The following is a 25,300-nucleotide window of genomic DNA, read 5'->3' on the forward strand; positions in this document are numbered from 1 at the left end:
ATTTGTTAGCTTAGATTCCATACCTATAAAATGGAGATGATAGTATCTCCTTTGTACAGTTGTTGCGTTAAATGAGATAATGAACGTACAGCATTTAGAATGCTGCTCGGCACATGGCAAGTGCTTAATAAAGCTAGAATTAGCTCTTATGATCATTGTTACATTGCCCAGCTAACCGTTACTGGCATTGGAAGCCTCGGTTCTAGAGGGAGAAAGGTCTTTAGGAACCTCTATTTCTTCTCTATCCAGGACACATTTGGTAAACAGAGTGCTTCACGTAGAACATTAGAAGTCATTGTGAAAACCAAGAAGGAAAAAAACTGACAGCTTCCCAGCATGCAAACACACAGTGACACACTTTAGTTTTGATGGTGGGATCATTGGGTCAGCCCATGCATCGGCATGTGAGTATTAGCGGCATGTTCCAACTCTGCACTGGGAGAGAGGGGGCAGGCGGGATGGGAAGGAGAGGGAGAAGCTCAAGCTTTCCCCAGATGTTGGATCAAACACTGTGCCCCATCTCATCCCTAGATCCTGAGATCCCTTTTACCAGTGCTGTAAGCCCGATTCTGTGTGTCTTCCTGCCAATAGCTCACACACACAGCCTTCTGAGGCTTTCCCTTGGACACTGGGGCCCTTTTCCTATGGGAACTTTTGTGTCCCCGTGCCCTCCCTCCTCCAGAGGAGCCAGTGGTTGATGTATAAGTACAAAAGTCCAGCTCCTTCGCCCCAAGTAGGACAAACTCTAAGTTGCTATTTATACTCCAGAGCTACTCATATACTTGCTAAGCTTCTTTGCACACTTGCTGACCTGCCTACTTCACTCCTTTACTGGTTTTTCCTGGGAACACTTCTTTAATAAATCATTTTCTCTTTAATCCTTAACCCAGGGTAACTTCTGGGAGAATCCCACCTAAGACAAACTGCTTCGCTCCCTCAGAACAGGGGGGATTGTGATATGGAGAAAGTGTAGCAGTCAGGACTGTTTTGGTTGCAAGAAACATGAACCCAAACACAAAAACCCTTTTTGGTTTGGATAAGAAAGAGGGGTTTAGAAGGCTGCTGAGGCAGCTCAAGTAATCACAGTAAGGAAAGGAATGTACCTGGGCCACGGAGGCTTCTGGAATCAGATGGAATCACAGCCTTAAACAGAACCTGGGCATTCTTTCCCCAACTTTCTTTATGCTTCACTCATGTCTGCCTTATTCCCTACAAGTACCATTTTCATGTAGTAGAAACAAGGCTGCAAACAGAGGCTCTACCTCGCTTTCCTCAGCTCTGTCCCTGGTTTGTCCAGCTTGGGACCAAATGGCCACAATTGGGGCAAAGGAGTTCCTGAGTTGTCCCATGAATCTCTTCTCTTCCTAGTGAAGGAGGGGCTGTGGCCAGAAGGAAGGAGGGGTTGTGGAAAGAAACAAAACCATACTAGATGCCCACAACATAGGTCGTTTGGTGAAAAGAGCAGTGAACTTAAAAAGGCATGGCTTACTTGTCCACCCATGTTCACAGCAGCACTATTCACAACAGCCAGAAGGTGGAAGCGACTCAAGTGTCCATCAACAGATGAATGTGTGGTATACACATACAATAGAATATTATTCAGCCTTAAAAAGGAAGGAAATTGTGACACATGCTACAACATAGACGAACCTTGAAAACGTTATGCTAAGTGAAATAACCCAGACACAAACTTACAAATATTGTGTGCTTTCATCTATATGAGGTACATAAAATAGGCAAATTCATAGAGAGAGAAAGTAGTATAGAGGTTACCAGGGTATGGTGGGAAGGGGGAATGGGGAATTATTGTTTAATGGGTATAGAAGTTCTTTCTTTTTTTTTTTAAAGATTTTATTTTCCTTTTTTCTCCCCAAAGTCCCCCGGTACATAGTTGTATATTTTTAGTTGTGGATACTTCTAGTTGTGGCATGTGTGATGCCGCCTCAGCATGGCTTGATGAGCGGTGCCATGTCCACGCCCAGGATCTGAACCAGCAAAACCGTGGGCCACAGAAGCGGAGCGCGCGACCTTAACCACTTGACCACGGGGCAGCCCCTAGAATTTCTGTTTGGGATGATAAAAAAGTTCTTCTCAAAATGGTTAGTGGGGTTGGTTGCACAACATTGTGAATGTACTCAATGTCAGTGAATTGTGCACTTAAAAAGGGTTAAAACAGTATATCAGTCAGGATTCTCCACAGAAACAGAACCAATAGGATATGTATAGAAAGAGAGAGAGAGACAGAAAGAGAGAGAGAGAGATTTATTATATGGAACTGGCTCATGCAATTAGAAAGGCTAAGAAGTCCAGACCCAGGGGAGTTGATGGTCTAAGTTCCAGTCTGAGTTGGAGAACAGAGGAAGGAGAAGACCAACGTCTCCCCTCAAAGATATCAGGCAGACAGAATTCTTTCTTACGGAGCCTTTGATTCTCTCCAGGCCTTCAGTGGGTTTGATGGGGCCCACCCACACTGGGTAGGGCAATCTGCTTCACTGAGTCTACCAATTCAAATTTAATCTCAAACAGAAACACCCTGACAGGCACACTCAGAAATAATGTTTAACCAAATATCTGGGCACCTCCTAGCCCAGGCAAGTTGACACATAAAATTAATCATCACAAATGGTAAATTTTATGTTATGTATATTTTTCACAATAAAAAAAAAAAACAAAGGCATTGGCTTAACTTCCACTTCTGGGCAAAATGGATTAACTAAGACCAGAGTTTACCCTCCTGCCTGAGACAACCAGAAACAAACAAACAAACAAAAAGACAAAATACATGAAACAATGGTTTTCAAGATACTGGACATAAGACAATGAAGGACAGTGATCCCTGAAAGATGGGAATAAGATGAATTCTAATATAGCCCCAGCCAGGGCTGCCCCATGGCTGAGTGGTTAAGTTCATGTGCTGTGCTTTGGCAGCCCAGGGTTTCACAGGTTTGGATCCTGGGCATGGACCTAGCACCGCTCATCAAGGCAGCATCCCACATGCCACAACTAGAAGGACCCACAACTAAAAATATATACAAGTATGTACCAGGGGACTTTGGGGAGAAGAAAAAATTTTTTAAAAATCTAAAATAAATAAATAAAATAGCCCCAGTCTATTGCATTGTGAGAGTTTCCAGGATGCAGCACAGGGAGGGGGAAGTGAGGCAAAGCCTGGAAGACTTCCTGAGTGGGGAAGATTAGAGTCCAAGGAGACCAAGGCAGCCAGGGTTCATAGGACAGACTACCAGAGAGGAGAAAGCTATACAAAAAGAGAACCCTAGAGAGCTACAGAAGACTGCCCTTGATTTTTATTTATTTATTTATTTTGAGGAAGATTAGCCCTGAGCTAACTACTGCCAGCCCTCCTCTTTTTGCTGAGGAAGCCTGGCCCTGAGCTAACATCAGTGCCCATCTTCCTCTACTTTATATGTGGGACGCCTACCACAGCATGGCGTGCCAAGCGGTTCCATGTCCGCACCCTGGATCCGAACCAGTGAACCCTGGGCTGCCGAGAAACGGAATGTGCACACTTAACCGCTGTGCCATCGGGCCAGCCCCCAAGAAGACTGCCCTTGAGTATTTAGTCCATGAGTGTGAGGAAAGCACTTGACATCAGCAAATAACTATGTGAAAGGATTAGATGGAATAGTGCCTGGCATTCATACAGGGCAGGTAATAGTACCTATTCCCCCTTATATAGACTGGAAACACTCATGCTTCATGAGGCAGTTGATAAAGTACTCAGGAAAGTCTTGCCTCAGTCATAGAGAATAATTAACCCCAGACTGAGCACTGCTCTGGACCTAACAGATCATAAAAGTAACGCCTAAAAGAATCAAGCTGTTTCCAAGTAATTTAACTACATCCTCAATCAAAGTGCAAGATTTATATGTATAAGAAGATGTCTAACAACCAGCAAGGTAGAATTCACAATGTCTAGCATCCAATAAAAGATTACCAGTCACTTGGGGTTGGCCCTGTGGCCGAGTGGTTAAGTTCGCATGCTCTGCTGCAGGCGGTCCAGTGTTTCGTTGGTTCTAGTCCTGGGCGCGGACATGGCACTGCTGATCAAACCACGCTGAGGCAGCGTCCCACATGCCACAACTAGAAGGACCCACAACGAAGATTATACAACTATGTCCTGGGGGCCTTTGGGGAGAAAAAGGAAAAAAATTTTTTAAAAAATTACCAGTCACTCAAAGGTGCAAAAAAACATGACCCATAGTGAGGAAAATAATCGATCAATTGAACGTGACCCAGAACTGAGAGAGATTTTAGAATTAGCAGAGAGGGACAATAAACAATAATTGTAACTGAATTACACATGTTCAAAAGTTAAGTAGAGATATGGAAGGTATTTTTTTTTTTATTAATGTTATGATAGATTACAACCTTGTGAGATTTCAGTTGTACATTTTTGTTAGTCATGTTGTGGGTACACCACTTCCCCCTTTGTGCCCTCCCCCCACCCCCGCTTTTCCCTGGTAACCACCAATCTGATCTCCTTATCAATATACTAACTTCCACCTATGAGTGGAGTCATATAGAGTTCGTCTTTCTCTGACTGGCTTATTTCGCTTAACATAATACCCTCGAGGTCCATCCATGTTGTTGTGAATGGGCCAATTTTGTCTTTTTTTATGGCTGAGTAGTATTCCATTGTGTATATATACCACATCTTCTTTATCCAATCATCAGTTTCTGGGCATGTAGGCTGGTTCCACGTCTTGGCTATTGTAAATAATGCTGCGATGAACATAGGGGTGCAACGGACTCTTGAGATTTCTGATATAAGGTTCTTAGGATAGATACCCAGTAATGGGATGGCTGGGTCATAGGGTATTTCTATTTTTAACTTTTTGAGAAATCTCCATACTGTTTTCCATAGTGGCTGTACCAGTTTGCATTCCCACCAACAGTGTATGAGGGTTCCTTTTTCTCCACAACCTCTCCAACATTTGTCGCTCTTGGTTTTGGATGTTTTTGCCAATCTAACAGGTGTAAGGTGATATCTTAGTGTAGTTTTGATTTGCATTTTATGGAAGGTATTTTTAAAAGCCAAATCAAACTTCTAGAGAGGAAAACTACAAAGTCTAAGGTGAAAAATATGCTGCATGGGATTGACACCAGAAGAAAAGATTAGTGGACTTGAAAGTATGGCAATAGAAACTATTCAAAATGAAACACAGAGAGAAAAAAGAATAAAAAATAAAAATGTAAAGAGCATCAGTGAGCTATAGGACAACTTCAAGTGGCCTAATATATGGGTAATTAAAGTCCCTGAAGGAGGACTGGGGACAAAAAATAATATATGAAAATATAATGGCTGAAATAATTCCAAACTTAATGAAAATAACAAACGTTTAGATTCAATAAGCTCAAGAACCCCAAGCACAAGAAACATGAACAAAACTAACCAAGACAGACCATAATTAAGTTTCTCAAAACAAGTAATAAAGAGAAAAATCTTAAAACAGCTGGGGGGGGGGGTGCGTTTTATGTACAAAGCAACAAACATAAGGATGACAGCAGACTTATCAGAAACAATGTAAGTGAGGAGACAGTGGAGTGATATCTTGAAAGTACTGGAAAAAAACCTGTCAGACTAGAATTCTATACCAGGCAAAAATATCTTTCAAAAATGAAAATGAAAGGCAAAAAAACTGATAGAACTGCAAGGAGAAGTAGATGAGTCCACTATTATAGTAGAAAACTTCAACACCCCTCTATTGGTAATGGATAGATCCAGCAGGCAGAAAATTAGTAAGGACATAGTTGAACCCAAAAGCATCATCAGTCAACTGGATACAATTGACATCTATAGAATACTTCATCCAATAACACCAAAATACACATTCTTCTCAAGCTCACATGGAACATTCATCAAGATAGATGACATTCTGGGGTAAAAAACACATCATAACAGATTTAAAAGAATAGAAATCATACAATGTATGCTCTCAGACTCTCAGACCACAGTGGAATTAAACTAGAAATTAATAACAGAAAGATAGCTGGAAAGTCCCCAAATACTTGGAGATTAAATAACACACTTCTAAATAACACATGGGTCAAAGAAGAAATCTCAAGAGAAATTTACAAATATTGCAACTAAATTAAAATGAAAATATAACATCAAAATTTGTGGGATGCAGCAAAAGCAGCGCTTAGATGGAAATTTATAGCATTTAATGCATATAATAGAAAAGAAGAAAGTTCTTAAATCAGTAAACTATTCTTCAACCTTAGGAAACAAAAAAAAGGAGGGCAAATTAAACCCAAAGTAAGCAGAAGAAAAGAAATAATAAAAATTAGAGCAAAAATCAATGAAATTTAAAACAGCATATCAGTAGAGAAAATCAACAAAACCAAAAGCTGTTTATTTGAAAAGATCAATAAAATCAATAGGCCTCTAACCAGGCTATCTGAAAAAAAAGAAAGAAGACACAAATTACTAATATCAGAAATTGATAATGAGATATCACTATAGATCCCATGGACATTAAAAGGATAATAAAAAATATTATAAACAACTTCATGCCCACAAATTTGATAACCTAGATGAAATAGACCAAAGACACAATCTACCAACACTCACACAAGAATAAGTAGACAATATGAAAGACCTATATCTATTAAAGAAACTTAATCAATAATTAATAACCTTCCCAAAAGAGAAAGCACTAGTTCCAGATGGGTTCTCTGGTGATTCTACTAAACATTTAAGGAAGAATTTCTACCAATTCTCTACAATCTCTTCCAGAAGATTGAATGTCTTAACTCATTCTATGTATGTTATTGAAGCTAAATTGGTATCATTTCAAACTAGATTATTATAAACTTAGGATGTTAATTGTAACTAGTAAGGTAAGCACTAAGAAAATAACCAAAAAGTATACAGAAGGGAAACAAGGAGGGAATCAAAATGGTATACTAAAGAGAAATCAATCAAACACAAAAGAAGGCAGTATTGGAAGTATTCAAGAACAACAACAAAAAAGCATATGAAACTTATAGAAAACAAATAGACAAATGGCAGAAATGCTTGCTTATCAATAATCACTTTAAATGTAAATGGATTAAACTCACCAATTAGAAGAGAGAGATTGGGAGAACAGGTTAAAAACATGATCCAACAATATGCTGTCTATAAGAGACTCATTTTAGCTATAAATAGGTTAAAAGTGAAAGGATACAAAACAATATTCCATGTAAACAGTAACAAAAAGAGAGTTGGGTAGCTATACTAATACCAGGCAAAATAGACTTTAGGTCAAAAATTGTTACAAGAGACAAAGGATATTGCATACTGATAAAAGAGATTATTCAAGAAGATATAATAATTGTAAATATATATGTACCAAACAGTAGAACCCCAAAATATATGAAGTAAACATTGACAGAATTGAAGGGAGAAATAGATAGTTCTATATTAATTGTTGGAGACTTCAAAACCCTTACTTTCAGTAACGGATAGAATATCCAGACAGAAGATCAATAAGAAAATAGAGGACTTGAAAAACACTATAAACCAACTAGACCTAACAGACACATATACAACACTTCACCCAATAACAGTAGAATACACATTCTTTTTAAGTACACATGAAACATTCTCCAGGGTAGATCATATGTTGGGTCACAAAAAAAGTTAAAAAGACTGAAATAAATGAATGAGATTGAAATGATAAATTTATGATTTATAAGTTTAAAAAGATTGAAATCCTACAAAGTATCCTCTCCAAACCCAATAGAATGAAACTAGAAGCCAACAGTAGAAGGAAAACTGGAAAATGCACAAATACGTTGGAAATTAAACAACATTGTCTTAATAGACCAATGGGTCAAGGAGGAAATAAATGGGAAATTAGAAAATACATCAAGACTAATGAAAATAAAAACGCAACATACTAAAACTTATTGTGGCGCAGTGAAAGCAGTGCTCAGAGGGAAATTTATAGCTGTAAATGCTTACATTAAAAAAGAATGATCTAAAAATATACAACTATGTACTGGGGGGATTTGGGGAGAAAAAGCAGAAAGAAAAAAACAGATTGGCAACAGTTGTTAGCTCAGGTGCCAATCTTAAGAAAAAAAAAAAGAATTATTTTTTTTTTTTAAAAAAGAATGATCTCAAGTCAGTAGCCTAACTCTACTCCTTAAGGAACTAGGGGAAAAAAAGAGCAAAAAAAAAGAACCAAAGCTGGCGGAGAGAAGAAAATAATAAAGATTAGAGCAGAGATAAATGATGTAAAGAATAGAAAACAATAGGGGAAAACAACAAAATCAAAAGTTGATTCTTTGAAAAGATTTTAAAAATTGGCAATCCTGGGGCCGGACCTGTGATTGAGTGGTTAAGTTCGAATGCTCTACTTCAGTGGCCAGGGTCTCGCTATTTCGGCTCTCAGGCGTGGACCTAGCACTGCTAGTCAGGCCATGCTGAGGCGGCGTCCCACATAGCAGAACTAGAAGGACCTACAACTAGAATGTACAACTATGTACTGGGGGGTTTGGGGGAGAAGAAGAAAAAATAAATAAAATTTTTTTAAAAATTGGCAATCCGTTGTTAGTCTGGCTAAGAGAAAAAGAAGTCACTTATAACTAAAATCAGAAATGAAAGTGGGGACATTAACTACCAACCTTACAGAAATTAAAGGCACTAAGTGGGAATACTATGAACAACTGTACAGCAACAAATTAGATAACCAAGATGAGATGGACAAATTTCTAGAAATATACAAACTACCAAAACTGACTCAGGAAGGAATAGAAAATCTGAACAGACCTGTAACAAGTGAAGAGATTGAATTTGTAATAAAAACCTCACAAGGAAAAGCCCAATACCAGATGGCTTCACTGGTAAATTCTAACAAAAATTTAAAGAATTAGTAACAATCTTTCTCAAACTCTGTCAAAAACAGAAGAGAAGAAAATACTTTCTAACTCATTCTATGAGGCCAGGATTACCCTGATACCAAAATCAGACCAAGACATTACAAGAAAAGAAAATTACAGACCAATATTCCTTATGATCCTAGATAGAAAAACAAAATACTAGGCAAACCAAATCCAATAGCATATCAGAAGGATTATACACCATGACTACATGGGATTTATCCCAGAAATTCAAGGGTGATTCAACACACAAAAATTAATCAATATTATATACCACAGTAATAGAATGAAAAAAAAAAAAACCACACCAGCCTCTCAACTGATGCTGTAACACATTCGACAAAATTCAACACCCTTTCATGATAAAAAAACATTCCGTACATTAGGAATAGAGGAATCTTTCTCAACATGATAAAGTATATTTATGAAGAATGCACAGCTAACATCAGACTCAATAGTGAAACTCTGAAAGTTTTCCCTCTAATATCAAGAAAAGAATAAGGATGCCCACTTTCATCACTGCTCTTCAAAATTATACAGAATGTTCAAGCCAGAGCAATTAGGCAAAGAAAAGAGATAAAAGGCATCCAAATTAGAAAAGAAGTAAAATTATCTCTATTCTCAGATGACATGATCCTCTACATAGAAAAATCCCAAAGATTCCACAAAAAATTACTAGAGCTAATAAACAAATTCAGCAGAGTTGCAGGGTACAAGATTAACACACAAAAATCAGTTGTGCTTCTGTACATTAGCAATGAAACACTGACAGGAAAATTGAGAAAACAATTCCATTTACAATAACATCAAAAAGAATCAAATACCCAAAGAAGACCCAGATAAATGGAAAGACATCCTATGTTCATGGATTGAAAGACTTAATATTGTTAAGATGGCAACATTACCCAAAGTGATCTACAGATTCAATGCAATCTCTGTAAAATTCCAACTGCCTTTTTTGTGGAAATGGACGAGCCAATCCTCAGATTCATATGGAATTACAAGACGTCCTGAAGAGCCACAAACAATCTTGAAAAAGGAGAGCAAAGTTGGAGAATTCATACTTCCCAATTTAAAACTTACTACAGTGCTACAGTCATCAAGATAGTATGGTACTGGCATAGGGATAGATATATAGATCAATGGAATATTAGATATTAGATATATTAGATATTAGATGTCTAATATTAGAGTCCAGAAATAAAGCCATACATCTGTGGCCAATTGATTTTTGTAAGGATGCCAAAAGCATTCAGTGTAGAAAGAAATGATGGGACAACTGGATATCCACATGCAAAAGAATATAGTTGGACCCCTACCCACATCACATATAAAAATTAACTCAAAATGGATCAAAAACCTAAATGAAAGAGCTAAAAGTATAAAACTTTTAGGTGAAAATATAGGTGTAAATCTTCAAGACCTTGGATTTGTCAATGGAATCTTAGATATAACACTAAAAGCATGAACAATAAAAGAAAAAATTGATAAATTGGACTTAGTGTAGGCGTTTTTCGGGGGGGGGGGGGGGGAGATTAGCCCTGAGCTAACTACTGCCAATCCTCCTCTTTTTGCTAAGGAAGACTGGCCCTGAGCTAACATCCATGCCCATCTTCCTCGATTTTATATGTGGGACACCTACCATAGCATGGTTTTTGCCAAGCAGTGCCATGTCCACACCCAGGATCCGAACCGGCAAACCCCGGGCCGCCGAGAAGCGGAACGTGCAAACTTAACCACTGCACCACCAGCCGACCCCAGTGTAGGCATTTATAGCTGTAAATTTCCCTGTAAGCACTGCTTTCACCGCGTCACATATGTGTTGGTATGTAATGTTTTTATTTTCATTCACCTGAAAATATTTTCTAATTTTTGTCCATTGGTTATTGAAGAGTGTGTTGCTTAATTTCCACAAATTTGTGAATTTCTTAAGTTTCCTTCTGATATTGATTTCTAATTTCATTCTATTGTTGTCAAAGTTGTATGAATTCAATTTTTTTTAGTTAACTAAAACACATTTTATGACCTAACGTGTGGTCTCTCCTGGACAATATTCCATATGTACTTCATAAAAATGTGTATTCTATGAAGGGTTCTATAGATTTCTGTTGTCTTGTTGGTTTATAGTGTTGTTGAAATTGTCTATTTCCCTGTTGATTTTCTGTATAGTAGTTCTATCCTTATTGATAATGGGGTATTGAAATGTCCAACTACTATTGTTGAATTGTGTATTTCTCCTTTCAATTCTGTCAGAAAAACTGTCAGTCAATAATTCTATATCTGGGAAAATTATCCTTCAAGCATGAAGGAGAAGTTAAGACATTTCTAGATAAACAAAAGCTGAGGGAGCTCATTATCAGTAGACTTGCCCTATGAGAAATGCTAAATGAAATCCTTTAGGCTGAAATGAAAGGACACCAGACTAACTCTAAGTCATAAGAAAAAAAACTAAGAACACTAGTAAAGGTAGTTTCACAGGTAAATATAAAAGACAATATTATTGTACTTTTGGTTTGGTTTGTAACTTCTCTCTTTTTCCTACATGATTTAAAAGGCAAATGCATAAAGCAATAATTATAAATCTATGTTAATGGGCATAAAATGTATTAAGATGTAAACTATGGCCATAACAGCATAAAAGTGGAGGAACAGAGATATACAGGAGGAGAATGTTTGTATAATATTGAAACTAAGTTGGTATTTTTCAAACTAGATTATTATAAGTTTAAGTGGTAATTTTAACCTCAGAGTAACCACTGGAAAAAAATTTTAAAAAAATACATGAAGGGAATCAAAATGGTACATTACAGGGGCCGGCCTGGTGGTGCAGTGGTTAAGTTCACATGCTCTGCTTTGGCAGCCCGGGGTTCACCAGTTTGGATCCTGGGTGCGGACCTACGCACCACTTATCAAGCCATGCTGTGGCAGGCTTCGCACATATAAAGTAGAGGAAAACGGGCATGGATGTTAGCTCAGGGCCAGTCTTCCTCAGCAAAAAAAGAGGAGGAGTGGCATGGCGGATGTTAGCTCTGGGTTAATCTTCCTCAAAAAGAAAAAGGTACACTATATCTTATAAAAATCAACTGAATACAACAACAAAAAAAGCAGTATTGGAAGAATTGAGAAACAAAAACTATATAAGACGCACATAAAACAAATAGCTAAATGGCAGAATTAAATTATTCTTTATCTGGGGCTGGCCCCATGGCCGAGTGGTTAAGTTCGCGCGCTCTGCTGCAGGCGGCCCAGTGTTTCGTTGGTTAGAATCCTGGGCGCGGACATGGCACTGCTCATCAAACCACGCTGAGGCGGCGTCCCACATGCCACAACTAGAAGCACCCACAGCGAAGAATATACAGCTGTGTACTGCGGGGCTTTGGGGAGAAAACGGAAAAAAAAATTATTCTTTATCAGCAATCACATTAAATGTAAACAGATTAAACCCTCCTATTAAAAGATAGAGATAAGTAGATTGGATTAAAAAAAGGGATCCATCTATACTCTGTCTACAGGGGACTCATTTTAGATATAAGGACACAAAGAGCTTGAAAGTAAAATAATGGAAAAGATATTCCATTCAAATAGTAACTAAAACAGAGCTGGGGTGGCTATATGATTATCAGACAACATAGACATTATATCAAAAAAGATAAGAGACAAGGAAGGACGTTATATATTGATAAAAGGTTCAACACAACAAGAAGATATAACAATTATAAACATACACACCTACTAAAGGAGCCTCAAAATATATGAAGCAAACACTCACAGAATTGAGGGGAGAAATAGTTCTCCAGCAGTGGTTATAGATTCCAACACTCCACTTTCTTTTTTTTTTTTTTTAAAGAGAAAGCATTTTTTTTAAAGATTTTATTTTTTCCTTTTTCTCCCCAAAGCCCCCCAGTACGTAGTTGTATATTCTTCGTTGTGCATCCTTCTAGTTGTGGCATGTGGGACGCTGCCTCAGCGTGGTTTGACAAGCAGTGCCATGTCCACGCCCAGGATTCGAACCCACAAAACACTGGGCCACCTGCAGCGGAGCGCGCGAACTTAACCACTGGGCCACGGGGCCAGCCCCCCAACACTCCACTTTCAATAATGAATACACCAAGACAGAAGATCAATAAGGAGATAGACAACTTGAACAACACTATAAACCAACTAATTCTAACAGCCATATATAGAACACTCTCCCCAATAATAGTAGGATACACATTGTTCTCAAGTGCACATGGAACATTCTCTAGGATAGATCGTGTGTTAGGCCATGAAACAAGACTTCACAAACGGCGCAGCAGCTATGGAAAATAGTTTGGTGGTTCCTTAAAAAGCTAAACATAAAGTTACCATGTGATCCAACTATTCCACTCCAAACTAATTGAAAGCAAAGACTCGAACAGATATTTGTATGCCAATGTTCATTGCACTATTATTCACAATAGCCAAAAGGTGGAAACAACTAAAATGTCCGTAAACAGATGAATACCACATAAACAAAATGTGGTATGTACACACGATAGAATATTTTTAAGCCACATAAGGGAATAAAGTTGTTTTCTTCTTCTTCTTCTTCTTCTCCCCAAGCCCCCCAGTACATAGTTGTATATTCTAGTTGTGGGTCCTTCTGGTTGTGCCATGTGGACCGCCGCCTCAGCATGGCCTGATGAGCAGTGCTAGGTCCGCGTCCAGGATCCCAACCAGTGAAACCCTGGGCCACCGAAGTGGAGCATGCAAACTTAATGACTCGGCCACGGGGCAGCCCCGGGAATGAAGCTTTTAATACATGCTATACCGTGGATGAAACTTGAAAATATTATGCTAAGTGAAATAACCCAGATGCTAAAGGACAAATATTGTATGATTCCACTGACATGAAGTATTTAGAAGAGGCAAATTTATAGAGACAGAAAGTAGATTAGAGGTTACCAGGGCTAGGGGAAGGGAGAAATGAGGAGTTATTGCTTAATAGTTACAGAGTTTCTGTCTGAAGTGATGAAAAAGTTTTGGAAATAGATAGTGGTAATGGTTGCACAACATTGTGAATGTAATTAATGCCACTGAATTGCACACTTACAAATGGTTAAAATAGCAAATTTGGTTTTATATATATATTACCACAATTTTTAGAAATTAATAACATACCAAAAAGCCCATTGAATCGTACACTTTGAATGGGTGAAATGTATGGTATGTGAATTATATCTCAATAAAGCTATTTTTAAGTCATTAATTTTGATGTTCGACTTACCACTTTTGCCTTTTACGAATCATGTTTTTGGTGTCTATATCTAGCCTAGATCCTGAAGGTTTTCTTTTGTGCTTTTAAAAAAGGTTTTATAGTTTTTACATTTAATATTTACATCTGTAATTCATTTTGAGTTAATTTTTGTGTAGGTCTTTTTTTGCCTATGGATGTCCAATTGTTCCAGCACTATTTGTTGAAAAAGCACCACTGAATTGGTTTTGGACCTTTGTAAAAAATCAGTTGGGAATATTTGTGTGGGTCTATTTCTAGCTATATAATAAGTCTGGAAATCTGGTAAACTGATTCCTTCCATTTTATTCTTCTTTTTCAAAATTGTTTTAGCTACTCTAGTTCCTTTGCCTTTTTGTATAAATTTTAGAATACTTTTTTCTATATCTGCAAAAAGCCTTGCTGAGATTTTGACAGGAATGCTGTTATACCTGTGCATCAGTGTAAGGAGAATTGACATTTTTGCTATTTTCATCTTGCAATCCATGAACACAGTATGTCTCTCCATTTACAGTCAGGACCTGCATAACAACGTTTCAGTCAACAAAAGACCGCATATACGATGGTGATCCCATAAGATTAGTACCAGTTAGCCTAGATTTCACCTTTAAGTATGATCTTGGCTGTAGATTTTTTTGTATCGATGGAATAGCCTACTAAGTTTGTGTAAGTACACTCTATGATGTTTGCATGGAGGAAATCAACTAATGATGCATTTTTCAGAACGTATCCCTGTCCTTAAGCCATGCATGACTATATAGAGATCTTCATTGATCTCTTTTATCAGTGTTGTATTTTTTCAGCATACAAGTCCTATACATGTTTGATTAGATTTGCATCTAAGTATTTCATTTTTGTTTTGAGAGATTATAAATAGTATTTTTCATTTTGTGTCCACATGTACATTGCTAGTATATAGAAGGACAATAGATATTTTTAATGTTTATCTTGTATCCTGAAGCCTTGCTGAACTCTCTTAATAGTTCTAGGAGTTTTTGATAGATTCCTTGGCATTTTCTCTGTAGACAATCATGTTATACGCGACAAGTGACCATTTTATTTCTTCCTTTATGATCTGCATGCCTTCCATTTTCTTGGCTTATTGTATGAGTTAGAACTCCCAGCATTTTGTTGAATTAGAGTGGTGAGAATAGAAATATTTTAAATTTTATTTTCCAGTTGTTGCTAATGATATACAAAAGCTACAATGGAAAAACAATACATCTAATTTTTGTATATTGACCTGGTATCCCAGAAAGAGTTAAATTTGTTTATTACTTGTAGTAGCTGTTTTATAGATTTCTTGTAAATAATGTCACCTACAAATGTAGACAAATTTACTTCTTCATTTTTGATACTTATGCCCTTCCCTTTTCTTGCCTTATTGCACTAGACAGGACCACCAGTGCAATGTTCAATGGAAGTAGTGAAAGTGGACATCTTTGGCCTGTTCACGGTTTTAGAGTAAAAGTATTCAATATTTCACCTTTAAGTATGATCTTGGCTGTAGATTTTTTTTTTTTTTTTTTTTTTTTTGAGGAAGATTAGCCCTGAGCTAACTACTGCCAATCCTCCTCTTTTTTTGCTGAGGAAGCCTGGCCCTGAGCTAATGTCCGTGCCCATCTTCCTCTACTTTCTATGCAGGATGCCTACCAGAGCATGGCTTTGCCAAGTGGTGCCATGTCTGCACCCGGGATCTGAACTAGCGAACCCCAAGCTGCCAAAGCAGAATGTGCGCACTTAACTGCTGCGCCACCAGGCCGGCCCCAATACCAACCTTCTTAAAAGTACTGAAGAACAAAGAAGGAATTACCAGGCTAAAATCTAGGTGAAAGTGTGAATGCAGAGAGGAACCTGAGCACTGAAACCGCCTTTGCCCTGAAAGCATTTGCCAAACCAAGTGAGCTGGAGCAAGCTTCACAGAATGGAAACCCAAGACCTGGGTCTGCCCCATGATTAGGAAAAGATGCCTCCTGCTGGGATCAAAAAGGAGTAAACCAGGAGTAAGGCGGTCCAGGCTCCCTGACCTAGGGGATTGCAAAGTAAGTTCCTTGGTGCTAAGCAGACGGAGGGAAGAAAGTATTTCTGAGAAGTTGTAATGACAAGCGAGCCCTGGGTGGAGATGTGGTTCCAAATTACATCACTTGTGTGGTAAAAAAAAAAAATCCTCAAGCTGTAAATTTAGTTTAAACTGGCTGCAGATTATCTGCATTTAGACAACTGGTGGAAGCAAATAAAAATTCCCTCAAATAAGTTTTCAAAGAGAATATACAGTCAGATATATCCCAGCACACAAGAAATAACAGAAAGCAAAAACCAACTAGCAATCCATATATTGGAATGATCACACTCAAGTTATAAAACGTCTCTGATTATTATGTTTAAAGAAATAAAACATAGACTTGAAAAATATTTGCAAGGAGCAGGAAATAAAACCATCACCAAATGACCAAGCAGATTTGAAAATAACCAAATAGAACTTTTAGAAATTAAAAATACAATAACTGAAATTAAAAGCTCAATAGAATGGAACTTCCTCATCTGATAAAAGACATGTATAAAAATCTACAGCCAAGGGACCGGCCCGGTGGTGCAGCGGTTAAGTTTGCACGTTTCACTTCTCGGTGGCCTGGGGTTCGCAGGTTTGGATCCCGGGTGCGGACATGGCATCGCTTGGCAAGCCATGCTGTGGTAGACATTCCACATATAGAGGAAGATGGGCACCGATGTTAGCTCAGGGCCAGTCTTCCTCAGCAAAAAGAGGAGGATTGGCAGCAGTTAGCTCAGGGCTAATCTTCCTCAAAATAAAATAATAATAATAATAATAAAACTGTTGAAAAAAAAAAAAGAAGTTTGGTGGGGTTTTTTTGCTGGTGAGGAAGATTGGTCCTGAGCTAACATCTGTTGCCAATCTTCCTCTTTTTGCTTGAGGAAGATGGTCCCTGAGCTAACATCTGTGCCAATCTTCCTCTTTTTGCTGAGGAAGACTGGCCCTAAGCTAACATCTGTGCCCATCTTCCTTTACTTTATATGTGGGACGCCTACCACAGCATGGCTTGCCAAGCGGTGCCATGTCAGCACCAGGGAACCCCAGGCTGCTGAAGCGGAACATGCGAACTTAACTGCTGCGCCACCAGGCTTGCTCCTACCACCACTCTTATTCAACATAGTACTGGAGGTTTTGGCCAGAGCAATTAGGCAAGAGAAAGGAATAAAAGGAATCCAAATAGGGAGTGAAGAAGTGAAACTCTCACTGTTTGCAGATGACATGATCTTATATATAGAAAACCCTAAAGAATCTATCGGAAAACTATTAGAAATAATTAACAACTACAGCAAAGTTGCAGGACACAAAATCAACTTACAAAAATCAGTTGCTTTTCTATACTCTAATAATGAACTAACAGAAAGAGAACTCAAGAATACAATTCCATTTACAATCACAAAAAAAAACCAATAAAGTACCTGGGAATAAATTTAACTAAGGAGGTGAAGAACTTATACAATGAAAACTATAAGACATTATTGAAAGAAATAGATAATGACATAAAGAGATGGAAAGAGATTCCATGCACATGGATTGGAAGAATAAACGTGGTTAAAATGTCCATACTACCCAAAGCAATCTACAGATTCAATGCAATTCCAATCAGAATCCCAATGACATTCTTCACAGAAATAGAGCAAAGAATCCTAAAACTCATATGAGGCAAGCAAAGACCCCAAATTGCTAAAGCAACACTGAGAAAAAAGAACAAAGCTGGAAGCATCACAATCCCTGACTTCAAAATGTACTACAAAGCCATAGTGATCAAAATGGCATGGTACTGGTACAAAAACAGGCACACAGATCAACGGACCAGAACCGAAAGCCCAGAAATAAAACTGCACATCTATGGACAGCTAATCTTCAACAAAGGTGCCAAGACCATACAACTGGAGAAAAGACAGTCTCTTCAGTAAATGGTGTTGGGAAAACTGGACAGCCACATGCAAAAGAATGAAAGTAGACCATTATCTCATGCCATACACAAAAATAAACTCAAAATGGATCAAAGACTTGAAGATAAGTCCTGAAACATAAAACTCCTGCAAGATAATATAGGTAGTACACTCTTTGACATCGAACTTAAAAGGATCTTTTTGAATACCATCTCTTCTCAGACAAGGGAAACAGAAGAAAAAATAAACAAGTGGGCGTTCATCAGACTAATGAGCTTCTGCAAGGCAAAAGAAACTAGAATCAAAACCGAAAGACAACTCACCAACTGAGAGAAAATTTTTGCAACATCCGATAAGGGGTTAATCTCCATAATGTATTAGGAACTCACACAACTGAGCAACAACAACAAAAATAGCCTGATCCAAAAATGGGCAGAGGATATGAACAGACAGTTTTCCAAAGAAGATATACAGATGGCCAATAAACACATGAAAAGATGTCCAACATCACTAATCATCAGGGAAATGCAAATCAAAACTACACTAAAATACCACCTTACATCTGTTAAAATGGCTATTATCACTAAGACTAAAAATAATAAATGTTGGAGAACGTGTGGAGAGAAGGGAACCCTCATACACTGCTGATGGGAATGCAAACTTGTGCAGCCACTATGGAAAACAGTGTGGAGATTCCTCAAAAAACTAAAAATAGAACTACCATATGACCCAGCTATCCCACTACTGGGTATCTACCCAAACAACTTGAAATCAACAATCCAAAGTAACATACGCACCCCTATGTTCATTGCAGCACTGTTCACAATAGCCAAGACACGAAACTATCCAAGTGCCCATCGACTGATGATTGGATAAAGAAGATGTGGTATATATAGAGAATGGAATACTACTCAGCCAGAAAACAAAACAAATTCATCCCATTTGCCACAACATGGAAAGACCTGGAGGGAATTATGCTAAGCGAAATAAGCCAGACTGAGAAAGACAAACACCAGACGATTTCACTCATATGTGGAATATAAACAACCACATGGACAAAGAGAACAGTTCAGTGGTTACCGGGGGAAGGGGGGTGGGGGTGGGCACAGGGGGTGAAGGGGAGCACCTATGTGGTGACAGACAAGAAATAACGTACAACTGAAATTTCACAATGATGTAAACTATTATGAACTCAAATTTTTAAAAAATCAGCTAAAATCTAAAAAGTTAAAAAAAAAAAAGGACTTCGCTTTCCATACGGTTGCGCCAAGAGGCGCGGGACACAGCAAATTTAGCAGGTGCGCCTTACGCTAGGGCGGTTGCCTAGGTCACCCCGCAGCTTTGCCTGGGCCAAGAGGAAAGTGGGCGGGGTGCGGGAGCAGACATCCCGCCCCGACACAGGGCGCGGCCTGGGATTGGCTCGCCGTTGTCGGGCCACGGCCCCAACCCGGGCTCGCGTGGCGCCCCTAGCAGTTGACTGCCTCTGGCCGGGTTCTGAGAACCTGGAGGCTCCAGCCTGGGGAGGAGAACCCCCAAGGCCGGGACAGCTCAGCCCCGCCCGAGTAATAGCCCCGGACCGGCGCAAGAAGTGCCTCTGTTCCCGGGGATCCCTGCGATCACATGTTCCCCTGTTATTCTTCAGGCTGCAGTGCAAGCCCGGAGGTCTGCGTCCAGGTCCGGTAAATTCCGAGAAATCTTGGCTCAGGTCCGGCCCCTCGGCTAATCCGTGTTAAAAGAGGAACTAGACTCAAAAGATGATCTCCAAGGAGCCTGCCCCGTCTTACAGGCCCTCTTCTTTATGGAAGTGCTGGGCTTCTCTTGGCTTTGGCTTCCTCAGTGTAAATGAATTAAGAATCGGGAAGCCCAGAACGGGCCCTGGCTCTGGCACTCACTTGCTTTGTGGCCTTGGACAAGTCATATCCTATTTCTAGACTTATTTCCTCATCTCAGTGTGAAGGGCTTGAACTAGATGTCTTCTAAGGTCCCTTCTAGTTCTTCTTACCTATGAAACAGCCTTGATAACGTGTAAAGATTCTTAGTAAATCTTTGTCATGTTATACAAATTGTAAGCAATTCACATGGCTATCTGCTCATCCTCCTTCACTTTCTGTATCCAGAAGTTCCAGGAAAAGAGGGAAAAGTCTAGAATGGCACCTAAAAATAAAATAGAGACTCTCAACAGATGCTGGAAAGGCTGATTGCTTGCAGCTCAGGAGATGCTCCTGCAGGGGAGGGTGGAATAATCCTCTACTCTTTAACTCCCTCATTTTACAGAAGAGAAAACTTTGAAAGCAGCTGAGTCAGGCTGCTAGTAGGAGGAGGAACCACATTTTCTGACTTGACTCCATGATCAGTCCCTCACAGAGTGTTGGCAAACAGAAGGCATAAACATATAAAAACAGATTTTAAAAATTGTCCACAGAAATAAAGGCAGACAGTTTTAATTTGTAGCACTTCCCACTTTCCTTTACTTAGTATTTCTATCCTGCCAACATTTGGGGTAACTTACAAACCAGAAATAGAGCAATAAAAAATAAAACAGAAGCCACTTATTCCCTCTTCTGCTTTTCCTTTCTCTCACCCTCACCTCTCCAGAAGAGCTTCTAAACTTCTTCATAACATTCTTCATTAGTCACTGACCCACCTTCCAAACAAAGGGGGGAAAAAAGCCAAATAAAGCCAAAACCAAAATGTGCCACTTATATGAAATGTCCAGACCAAGTAAATCCTGTTACGGAGACAGAAAGTCCATTAGTGGTTGCCGGAGGGGTGGGGGGGTGGTGGTCATTGAGGGGAAACAAGAAGTGACTCCTAATAGATACGAAGTTTATTCTGGGGGTGATGAAAATGTTCTAAAATTATGGTGATGGTTGCACAACTCTGTGACCAGACTAAAAAGCATAGACTCGTACACTTTAAGTGGAGTTTATGGTATGTGAATTTTATCTCAACAAAGCTTCACAACAAAAGAATCATACCCAAAAGCAAAAACAAATCAACACATGCCTTTGTTTCTTCCCTAGGTTCTGTGTGTTTACATCCTCTCACTCTTAGGAGATCTGGGCAGCTGTTCTGGCCATCTGCCCCTGCAGACACTCCCTGAATCCCCAAGTGTGTCACCCCCAAGGTTGCCCACCTCCTGCTCTGGCCACCGCTTTACACTTTGCCCAGCTCCATGTAATTGAAGGAAGCGTGCTAGTTCCCCTGCTCACCTGCCTCACCTGCCACCTCGTTTCTTGGCTACCCTGGATGGAATTGGGATAAAGAAGGAAAAGATAATCATGGCAGAATAGAGGTGAGTCTGGTGGGAGATTGGAGAAGTGAGAAACTGGCTAGGGGAAAATCAGGAAGAACAAAACCAACTTCAACTCTTGGAGATTTTTTTCCCTCCTGGACTACTTCAGGGATGGCAGATGGCGTTTGAGTAGCTTTCCTCATGGTCTGTGCTGTCTTCGTCCTGGTGGAGCTCTCGGAGGGAGCATCACGCAGTTGGCTGTTACACATCTCCTTCCTTTAAGACTTTACTAAAGGTTCGCCTTCTCAGAGAAGTCTCCCCTGGCCTTGTTGTCCAAAACTTCAGCACCTTCCCTGACCCAAGACTTCCTGGCCCCCTTTCCTGCTTTATTTTTTCTTGTTATTTTGTTAATCTACTTTCCTTAGACTTTAACCTCTGTAAGGGCAGGAATTTTTTTTTTTTTTTTTTAAAGATTGGCACCTGCGCTAACATCTGTTGCCCATCTTCTTCTTTCTTCTTCTTCTTCTTCTTCTTCTCCTCCCCAAAGCCCCGCCAGTACATAGTTGTATATTTTAGTTGTGGGTCCTTCTGGTTGTGCCATGTGGGATGCCGCCTCAGCGTGGCCTCATGAGCGGTGACATGTCTGCGCCCAGGATCCGAACCGGTGAAACCCTGGGTCACCAAAGCGGAGCGCATGAACTTCACCACTCAGCCACGGGGCCAGCCCCTGTTTTAGGTCTTATCTGTTTTGTTCACAACTGTATCTACAGTGCCTAGAAGAACCCAGAGTAAGCCATCAATAAGTATTTATTGAATGAATGAATGAATGGACATATTATGTGCTGGGTACTTTTGTAATATAGAGGGAAAGTTTGAAAAGACTGTTTTGTAAACCTGACAGATACATAGCTAGGAGGCAAGGGAGAAAAAGAGGCCTTTTTTTCTCCTACAAGTCATTTTAAAAAACCTCTGGAGTACAAGAAGAGAGAAGTCTAGAATGACATTTGGGCAGTGAGGGACTAGGGTGATGGATTCATAATTCAGAAGTTAACTGGACCGTTCCAGAGAGACACGGAAGGGAGGATGAACTCCAGACGCCTTTTTGATGACCAGGACTGGTTTCTGATCCAAGCTCTAGCTCTCAGTATCAGCTTAACTTTTGCAAAATTACATAACATTTTAAAGCTTCACTTCCCTCTTCTGCACAATAGGATGATAATACTTTCATATTTGAAGGATTCAGTAAGATAAAATATGACAGCAGCTGTCAGTTCCTGGCACACAGTAGATGCAATTAATTATTGCTTCCCCTCTCTGCCCTGATGTGGAGAAGCTACTTCTCCCTCTTGTGATTTCCTCCTGTGAATACAAGTTTGTTACTCAAGAGTTTGAAGCCACACTGTCAGTTTGACTTAAAAAAAAAAAATCTGAAGTTTTCTCTTTGGACTTTTAAAGAGTTTATTGGTTCTGAAGATATATGTTTTAATTCCTTAGGTAGGTAGTTAAAGAAGGATGTGAGAAAAAATTAGTGACGAGGAGTTATGGATTGGCATTTACTTTAGGTTCACTACTTGGCATATAACGCAGAACCAGAATAAGCTGACAGCTGAGTGCCCCCCAGGGTCCTGCCCAATGTCCCTCTTCAGCCTTAGATTTTTTTTTGTTTGCTTTTTAAAAATTGAGTTAAAATACACGTAACACAAAGTTTACCATCGTAAGCATTAAATTTTAATTTTATTGAGGTCGCAATAGTTTATAACGTCGTGAACTTTCAGTCGTACATTATTTTTTGTCAGTCACCATATATATGTGCCCCTTCAGCCCTTGTGCCCACCTCCTAACCCACTTCCCCTCTGGTAACGACTTAACTGTTCTCTTTGTGTGTGCGTTATTTTATCTTCCACATATGAGTGAAATCATACAGTGTTCATCTTTCTCTGTCTGGCTTATTTCACTTAACATTATACCCTCAAGGTCCATCCATGTGGTTGTAAATGAGACGATTTTGTCTTTTCTTATGGCTGAGTCCATTGTGTGTGTGTATGTATATATGTATACCCGTATACATCTTCTTTATCCATTATCAGTTGATGGGCACTTGGGTTGCTTCCACATCTTGGCTATTGTGAATAATGCTGCAGTGAACAGAGGGGTGCATGAGTCTCTTTGAATTGTTATTTCAAGTTCTTTGGATAAATATCCAGTAGTGGAATAGGTAGGTCATATGGTATTTCTACTTTTAATTTTTTGAGAAATCTCCATACTGTTTTCTATAGTGGCTGCACCAGTTTGCATTCCCACCAGCAGTGTATGAGGGTTTCTTTTTCTCCATACCCTCTCCAACATTTGTTATTTTTTGTCTTGGTGATTATAGCCATTCTAACAGGGGTGAGGTGATATCTTAGTGTAATTTTGATGTGTATTTCCCTGATGATTAGTGATGCTGAACATCTTTTCATGTGCCTCTTGGCCATCTGTATATCTTCTTTGGAAGAATATCTGTTCATATCCTCTGCCCATTTTTTTATCGGGTTGTTTGGTTTTTTTGTTGTTGAGTTGTGTGAGTTCTTTATATATTGTGGAGATTAACCCATTGTCAGATATATGATTTGCAGATATTTTCTCCCAGTTGGTGAGTCGTCTTTTCATTTTGTTCCTGGTTTCCTTTGCCTTCCAGAAGCTCTTTAGTCTGATGAAGTCCCACTTGTTTATTTTTTCTTTTGTTTCCCTTGCCCGAGTAGACATGGTATTCGAAAAGATCCTTCTAAGACCGATGTCAAAGGGTGTACTGACTATATTTTCTTCTAGGAGTTTTATGGTTTCAGGTCTTATCTTCAAGTCTTTGATCTGTCTTGATTAATTTTTGTGTATAGTGAAAGATAATGGTCTACTTTTATTCTTTTGCATGTGGCTGTCCAGTTTTCCCAACACCATTTATTGAAGAGACTTTCCTTTCTCCACTGTATGTTCTTAGCTCCTATGTCCTTTAGCTGTCCGTAGATGTGTGGCTTTACTTCTGGGCTTTCAGTTCTGTTCCATTGATCTGTGTGTCTGTTTTTGTACCAGTATCCTGCTGTTTTGATTACTATGGCTTTGTAGTACATGTTGAAGTCAGGGGTTGTGATGCCTCCAGCTTTGTTCTTTTTTCTCAGGATTGCATTTGCTATTCAGGGTCTTTTGTTGCCCCCTGTGAACTTTAGAATTCTTTGTTCTGTTTCCATGAAGAATGTCATTGGGATTCTGATTGGGATTGCATTGAACCTGTAGATTGCTTTAGGTCGTGTGGACATTTTAACTATATTTATTCTTCCAATCAATGTACATGGAATATCTTTCCATTTCTTTATGTCATCATTGATTTCTTTCAATACTGTCTTATAGTTTTCATTGTGTAGGTCTTTCACCTCCTTGGTTAAATTTATTCCTAGATATTTTATTCTTTTTGTTGTGATTGTAAATGGTATTGTATTCTTGAGTTCTCTTTCTGTTAGTTCATTATTAGAGTATAGAAATACGACTGGTTTTTGAAAGTTGATTGTGTACCCTGCAACTTTGCTGTAGTTGTTGATTATTTCTAATAGTTTTCTGATGGATTCCTTAGGGTTTTCTATACATAGTATCATGTCATCTGCAAACAGCAAGAGTTTCACTTCCTCACTCCCTATTTGGATTCCTTTTATTTCTTTCTCTTGCCTAATTGCTCTGGCTCAAACCTCCAGTACTATGTCGAATAAGAGTGACAAGAGTGGGCATTCTTGTCTTATTCCTGTTCTCAGAGGGATGGCTTTCAGTTTTTCCCCATTGAGTATGATGTTGGCTGTGGGTTTGTCATATATGGCCTTTATTATGTTGAGGTACTTTCCTTCTATACCTTTTTTTTTTCTTTTAAAGATTTTATTTTTCCTTTTTCTCCCCAAAGCCCCCTGGTACATAGTTGCGTATTTTTAGTTGTGGGTCCTTCCAGTCGTGGCATGTGG

At 39.1% G+C, this 25,300-nt stretch overlaps 1 protein-coding gene across 2 annotated transcripts in view; it reads left to right on the top strand.

Annotated features, from left to right (window-relative positions):
• The window catches only part of ZNF629 (zinc finger protein 629), a 60,003-nt gene that overhangs the window by 8,443 nt on the left and 26,260 nt on the right, over nucleotides 1–25,300 (top strand). The window contains exons 1-2 of one of the 2 annotated variants that reach the window (XM_023655614.2): nucleotides 19,543–19,762; nucleotides 21,112–21,383. The gene's annotated coding sequence lies outside the window, so the exon portion shown is untranslated. Of the gene's footprint in view, nucleotides 1–19,542; nucleotides 19,763–21,111; nucleotides 21,384–25,300 lie in introns of those variants that run through there. The other variant, XM_070231896.1, reaches the window with a different exon arrangement.

This window comes from Equus caballus, chromosome 13, assembly GCF_041296265.1.
Source record: "Equus caballus isolate H_3958 breed thoroughbred chromosome 13, TB-T2T, whole genome shotgun sequence".
NCBI lineage: Eukaryota > Metazoa > Chordata > Mammalia > Perissodactyla > Equidae > Equus > Equus caballus.